Genomic DNA, 8,459 nt, shown 5'->3' on the forward strand with positions numbered 1-8,459 from the left:
AAAAATATAAGATCGTGTATTAAATACGGAAACTAAATTTATAGAGATAAGCACTTGTCGATTTCGGAAACAAATATGAAACTTATTAGTATAAATACTACTAAAAATAATACCAAAAAAAAAATTAAAATTAATTGTAATTGAAATTTTTGAAATATTTTTATAACCTTAAATATAGAAACTCACTACAGTATTTTTCTCACATTTAAAATATTTCGACTTGTGACCACAGAAAAAATATTTTTAAAATTAAGGTTTTTGTTTTATTTATTTTACAAAGTTACAATAAAACTAAATAAATATAATAAACAAACCAAATAAATAAAAAAAAAAAATTATAAAATAAAACTGAATTTTTCCAAATGTACGTATCTTGTATAAAAAAATTGCATCACTGTTGTTCATATTTTGTTTAATTATTTTTTTTTAGTTTTCTTTATTTCTTTATTTAATTCTCATTTAATTATTCACTTTTATCTTGTATATATATATCTATGTATGTATGTGGTAAACATATTTAAGTCTTATATATTTATGAATAATAATTTGTAATATTACTTGTTTATTTGTGAATTGAATATTATCAAAACCGTGCGCCACAATTATATCTTATCAAGAAAAATAGACGTATATATACATATGTATATTGTGGCATTAGCATGTAAAATAATATAGAATAGCCGACCAAATTTTAAGGTTTATAATTGTAAATTGTTTATATTAAATTATGATAAATATGTAAAATATATTAAAAGTGGTGAATATATATGGTTAAATGTACACATTTTTATTATATTTATATATATAAATACTATATGTATATATGTACGAATAATACAATATTATTCTTTATTATCTTTAGATAAAATGAATTTAGTTCGAGGAATATTATTCACGCACATTGCCCCATATCAATGATAAAATATCATTGTTTTACGGGCAGTAGTAGTAGTAGTTGTAGGTGTACGAATGGGTCGTTGTATTGTGATAGTAGATTTCTTGATAAAATAATTTTATGAAATATAAAAAAAATGAGCCAGATTATACTATAATAATAAGTAAAAAAAAATAATAATAAATGTAATTTATTATATTTTTTTTATTAAAAAAAATTATCTAAATAGTTTATTTGAAAAAATTAAAGAATAAAATAATGCTCAAATATTATTCGCTACATAAATTTGTATATAAGTCGACATAAACGAAGAATATAATATTATGAATGAATTGTGTGTATATAATTTGAAATTATATGTACACAAGCCCTATTTTAACATATTAGTTTGGTCACTGTATAAATTTGTTGGTAATCTTGTTTAGAGTGCATTGATATTATTACATAAAATTTATGAAAATAACTTGAAACTCAATTACCGAATGTGTATCTCTTACACCTGTAATGCGATTATGTACGGTATACACACGTTCTAAATTTAAAGTAGTATTATACACAATGATTGTATTCAAACATTAAGCGAAAAAATAATGGCAGAATTATTCAATTACACTTAACATATTTTTGAATTCCGGTTATTTTGCGAATTCCTTGTTTCGGAGTTGATCATTCAAAACTAAATACCCCAGAGTAACAAAAATTACTTAAAATAGCTATTCAAGATTTAAAGTTGGTTTTTGACATAAAAATATGAAACCATCTATCGAAATAAATGTATACGTATTATTGTTTAGGGTAGAGTAATTGCTAAATTGTTACAAATTAAAGTTGTAACTCTTAATATTTGAAGTACAAAACAAAATTTTATGTAAAGGAATAAAGGAATTTTAAGGAAATTTAAAAAATTTTTATTATACGTAATAATTTTGTTTAAAAATTTTAATTACATGTTTTAAACTCAAGACCAAACTAATACAACATAGGGTTCGTACTTATACACATAGATATTGCCTATTTTAATGTTTATTGTAAAAAAAATGTTATGCAAATATTTATTTTAACACATAAACCTATATACAAGTATTTTATATTCATATTTAACAAAATTTATCAATAAATTTTGTGCTAAACTATTTCTTTAGTTGACTAGAAATTTTGAAATAAAAATACAAGTACGTTCTTATATGTTATGTTAGATGACACCTAAAATGATCGTAATTTTAAAATAAATTTTAAGAATAAATATTTAAATAATTTTTATGCTCTTGTACATACTCGTATTATGTTGCAGTGTTAAAAAATTCTAAATTTATTATTTCATTTTAAAAATTCTAAATACTCAACTTTATGCTTTGACGTGACAATATCATATATAAGAAAGTCCAAAACAAAAATACTCAATTTAAAATATTATTTATTAGGATCATAAAATTATATAAGAAAAAATTTTTCCAAATACAATAAATTTTTAATTGAAGAAATTGAGTTTAGTCTCTTGAAATAAAATTAAATTTAATTTTTTGTATTTTCAATTTTTCCATTTTGTTAACAAAATATTTTTATTAATAATATTAAAAAATAAAAATATTTAGAATGGCTAGGTAACCATTCAATTCAAGTTATTTAGGTCGTATAAGAAATAAAATACATAAAAATTTTTCTGCCCCTAAAAGTATGTTATAAACTCATTAAAAATTTTTTATTTTATTTTAAAGTTTTTTTTTTATTACTATAAAAGAATTAAATTAGAATGCAACATAAAAATTGAAAAAATATTATTACCGTGCAAAATAATTTAGAATTTAAGAAGTTGGGCTATTTATGTACAAATTTGACTATAGCTACGAGTTTTATATGGTTTTACATTTAGGCACGATTTTTAATTGAAATTTTGTAGGCATTGAATTATAAATTGTGCACTAAGAAGATTTTTGAAAAATACACTTAATAGCCATAATAATTTAAATTCTTATGGTCGTATTTGTAATTCGTATTAATTGGAAAATTTTATATAAAAAAGTTCATTTGAGATGATTAAAGTTTTGGCAGTTTTATATAAAAAAAAAACTATATGGGAGAGATAGAGCAATTCTTAGAGTGAAATGTGGCTGGTTATAATTCAATTAATATTAATTCAATTGATAATAACATACAGATGATAAGTTGGAGTTGTTTAGCTATTCATAAATTTTAGGCTCATTTTTCGGATAAACTAACAAAGACCGGGTATAATTCGATTCGAAATTCGGTACGATCAATATGGAAGATTCTACTTTTCGTTATTAGATGGCCAGAACAATATTTTTTTTTAAATTATAAATTTCAAATATGAATTATAGTAAAACAATAACAGTTTTCATTCTACAAAAAAAAATTTTTTAAATTAAATGTTCATTACTTTTGTGTTTCTTATTACTTTTCGTACACTATATGAGCAAATGAACTAATTCGTATATGAGCAAAGATATTATAAATTTATTCACCATACTCATAATTTTCAAATGTTTTTAAGGTACGAAATAATAATTGGACTATATGATAAGTAATTTGTAATATAGTGATAATTAAATTTGTATATAAATTTATAAAAAAAATGGCTAAGTTTTGTTATACTTTAATTTTTTTTTTTATTTATAGAAAATTTCCTGTTTCCACTGGATTTTTTGTTTTTAGTTAATATTATTGTATTTACAAATGTTTACTAAATTTTCATAATTAATATTTGTGTAAATAATTAAATTAAGTTTATTTTTTTTTTATGTTTGTTTTTGAACGTTTTCAGTAATTTGAGTGTCGCTAGATATTTGAACGGAAATTAGTATTTTACATGTATTTATTAATTTTTTTTTGTTTTAATTTTAAAATTTTAAATGTGAATGAAAAAAAAAATAATTAATTTTTAAATTGAATTTTTTTTGTTGTTTTAATTTTTCTCTAAACAAAATAATTATTTTATAATTTTTTTTAATGAAAAACAAGGTGTTATTATAAAACGTTTAATTTTTTTTTTTTATTTTTCGAGATTATTACAAAGATAACGGGACCGAACGAGAATCATTAAAAAAATATTAGAATAGAACCGTTCAGCTAAATAGCTGTTTAAAAACTGATGATATTAAAGTTCTTCATTTCTTCACCCTTTTAAATGAACTATTCATTTCGCTTCGCTATATTTTATTATTATTTTTTTTTATTTATCGTGTTTATTGTTATTTTTATTTTTGTTTTTGTTTTGTACGTGTTTTGTGTAGGTCTTTTTTTCTTTTTGTAATCATCGCATATTAAATAAGAATGAATGATGTTTTTGTTGTAGTTGCTGTTTTTTTTTTGTGCTGGACAATTTTCTTAATAACATCAATACAATAAATAAATTTAACATATATGCGCTACAATCATACATACATAAATAATGTAGGTACCTAAATATTCACATATGTTATAGTTGAAAAAAAAAAATTTTTTTTTTTCTTTAAAATTCAATGGGGACATAATAAATTTATAAATATGTATGTACATATGTAAATACAACAACTATATACATACATACAAACATAACACACAAAATAATATTTTATGCACATTTTTTATATGAAGAGAGGGTCAAAAACTAACCCTGATATTGAAGAAGAACAAATATATAAAAACGAAATCAACACAGAAAAAAAAAAGAATAGAAAAAAGAACGAGGGATTACAAATTTCTGTTTGTGAACTTTTTAGTATACGAGAGTAAGGTAGGTGTGGGTAGGTGAAAATTGTATAAAGATGATGTGGGGAATAGGTGAAGATTAATGAATATCTAAAACTAATTCAAAAAATTTTGCTATATAAAATGTTTTTGCTTTTCAAAGCCAGGGTCATTGTTAATCACTTACATTATACCATTTAAATGGAAATAGAATGCAATACAAATTTCTATTTTAATTGAAGGTGATAAGTGAACAAATGAAGGTGAATAAGTAAGAGGGGTGATAATAAGCGTGGTAATAGAAGTAGAGGGGAGGGGTGTTTACTAATTCTAAAAATAGAATTAAATTTTTAAAATATCTATGTATGTATACAAAAAAAAAAATTAAATTAAATCAAATAGTATAGGGTATAAAATGAAAAGTGAATTGTTATTTTGTTATTCTAATTTAAGATTTATAAAATAGAATAAAAGGAAAAATTTTTGATGACTAATCGTAAAAATTTCCTTAAAATGAAAAATTCATTTAAAAAGTAGTTATATGGGCTGTGAAAATTGTTTTTTTTTTTTTTTTTATATAATTTCAAAAATAGAAAAGGAGTAGGTTTAAATATAATTAATGTATTTTACAAGAAGCTAAATTTTTTTTGGGTCGGGCGATATCAACACGTAAATCTTCAAGATTTTTGTAATAAAATACGCTGTTTCGATGTTCGATGTTGTATAATATATTAAGCTGAATTAAGTTATATTAAGTTAAAAATAGCCATTAAAATTAGTTGTGTTTGAATTTAAACTAAATGGCAAGTTGCCTGCTACCAGTTCGATCCCATTTTTATCTACAAGTAATATGAAATAAGATAAAGACATATAGTATTCTTAAATGTATGGTCCGAATAGTACTAATTTTTTTAATATTTAATTTTTTGGCAATATAATTAATAAATTATATTAGAGTGCCTCTAGTAAATATCATAGATATTACTATTATTCACAATAATTATGTCATTAAAAATTAAATGAAAATTGTTTCTATATTTTTCCATTTCTATATTTTTCAAATTCATTATTACAATTTAGTAGTTCGAATTACCGGGATTTTATTGTTATATTCATATATATATAATTTGAAAAAAAAATTTCCTAAAACATCGTCAGAATACTTAAATTGTATAGATTTCAGTAAACTATTAAAATTTTCTATTTATAAATTCTTAATAAACAATATTTTATTTGAAACATTTGATTTCAAATCAGGCCCGAAAAATAAAAGGAAAAAAAAAAAGAACAATAAATATATTCAAAAATTTAATATTCAAATATAAATACTATGTAGTATGGTAAATCTAAAATATTTTGCCCTTCGTATTATGAAAATATCAAAGAATTCAACGGAAATCGGAATAAGAATGTTTTTTTTTGTATTCTTGTTCATTTTGTTAGTTTTTTTTAAATGCAAGGACAGTCACGGAGGACTTGTGTTCATTTCAGTCAAAAAAGGAAATTTAAAATATCTAACCATAAGTAGATATTTTAGAAAAAATAACTTTGAACGTGGTATAAGGAAAAGGATTATTTTTCCTTTTTTTATTGTACTTTTTTTTTTTAAATATTTTTAATTTCATTTGTTTGTTTCTTTTTGCAATGAAAATTGCAATTTTATAGTTATAGAAATGCCATGAAAATGTATACGATTCAGAAATTGAATAAACAGAAAATCCTTACTCAAGTCCTTGACGACAATTTTATTTTTACAACAAAATATTTAAAAAAAATAATAAAAAAAATTAAGTAAATTTATAAATTGACTAGACAAATTATGGTGGTATTTACCAATACGGAAGTCATGAAACTAAAATAGAAAATAAAAAATAATTTAAAATAACATAAATAGCACATTAACTATGATTTATAGTTTTTACAATAACTTTGAATTCGAAAAAGTTTATAGTTTTCAATATTGTTATGGTGTTTTCTATTGTAAATTAAATAATACTCGTAATAAGGGGTCAAATATTTAATTTTATAAATTTATGACAATGATGAGTCAACGTAAATGTCAAATATTTTGAAAGCTCAGGTATTATTGCTAGTAACCACTTGATTGAGAGAAGTGTAATGTATGGCATTCCACGCTACTGTGTGTAAAATATTATTTAGAATATGCATAAACTTAATAAAAATTAAAATTACGCCATATATAATTTGAATACTTGGAATATTTTAAAGAATTTACAGGTCTCTTATTATATAATTGAATTTTTTATTAAACTTAATTTTAATAAGCATTTAAATTTTCTTAATTATGTAAATTTTTGCTTAAAAACATCACATATTATTATTAAATGTACAATAAATCTCTAATTATAATCTTATTCTGTTTGGCTGTATAATTAAATTGTATTAGATTTCGTGAATATTTAAAATTATTCTTCATCACCCTCACCTTCAAATATGAAATAGAACAGAATAGCATAATATTATATTATTCTGTCTTAATTAACATTCAAATGTTAATTGACTATTTTTAAATTCTTAAACGCTTACAAATTAGATACGATTTTTTTATTATACATATGTACACATATAATTAGAATATTCTCAAATTCAAAACTTAAAATATGATATTTGCAGTTTTTGAATATAATTTCCATATAGAATTAACCTATAGTATGTGTGAGTACCTAGTATATGACGATGTATATGTAAAAATAATTAAATAAGATGATTGTTAATTAAATATGAATGTAAAAGATTTGTTGATTTTCTGTAAAGAATAAAATAAAATTTTACGAAAAAATTCTACGTTAATTGAAATATTGAATTTAAAGCTTTACAAGTTTCTTCAGTAATAGCGATTTTATGAAGATACGCTAAAATAGGTTTATTAGTTGAGATAAATTTCGTCATTCCATTGAAAACTCGGTCAATTCCAACCTGCAATCTTGCAATAACCTGCATTAATCATAAAACGAGTTCGTTCCTCTATATTGATGATAATGCCATGACCACAAACTTGTTCAAGTTTCAGTTTATTCATAATAATTTTGTGTGAATGAAGTGCACACAGAGAGACTGCTTTAACAATTGACCATAATTGATTGAATACAAGTTCTATCTAATCTTTAAAAAAGTTAGAGCACATAGTTTATGTTAGATTAATCATTAGATTAGTGTTATTCTCATTCTATTACCTTAAATATAAAGATTAATTTAAAATAAAAGTAAGTTCGGCATGCTCTTCTGTATAATAATCGAATCAAACATGTTTGAATCAAACATGAAGTTTCAGAATAAAAATAAGTATGACTGAAGTATGATATTGCAATTTGATGTCAAATACTTGTCGAAACTTAATTTTTTTAAAGGAACTATTTTCAGAATTTTTTGTTAACTTTAGCAGTTTTTGATTATAACTTCAAATCAATTAAATTTTGTAGTTTGAACGTAATTTGCATTTTATTAAAAAAAGAAAATAAAAATTGTAATATTTATCAAGGTTTTTCTATTGCATTTTAAAATCTGAATAAAGGTCATCTGCTATACATTGCATAAGTAAAATCACACAAAAATATAAAAAGTAAAAATTGAACAAATTTAATTTACATACAAATGCCTTTTATTCATTTTTAATCATTTAAATCTGATTTAAAATTCAAATTTTTTTGTACTTTTTACAAAAAAAAAAAATCATTAAAAAATCAAATTCAGACTTTTAATTTCGAGAGCAACCATTTTACATTCTAAGTATGAAGAAATAAAAAGAAAAAATTAATACTTTTCTTAATTGCCTTTATTTTCTTGTTTATACAGGGATTAAGCTTGGAAAACGTCAAATACTTATTCACTTATTTTTTAGAAAAAAATTGTAGTTGGA

Source organism: Condylostylus longicornis, unplaced genomic scaffold (genome assembly GCF_029603195.1).
Source record: "Condylostylus longicornis isolate FDR11 unplaced genomic scaffold, ASM2960319v2 ptg000037l, whole genome shotgun sequence".
Taxonomy (NCBI): domain Eukaryota; kingdom Metazoa; phylum Arthropoda; class Insecta; order Diptera; family Dolichopodidae; genus Condylostylus; species Condylostylus longicornis.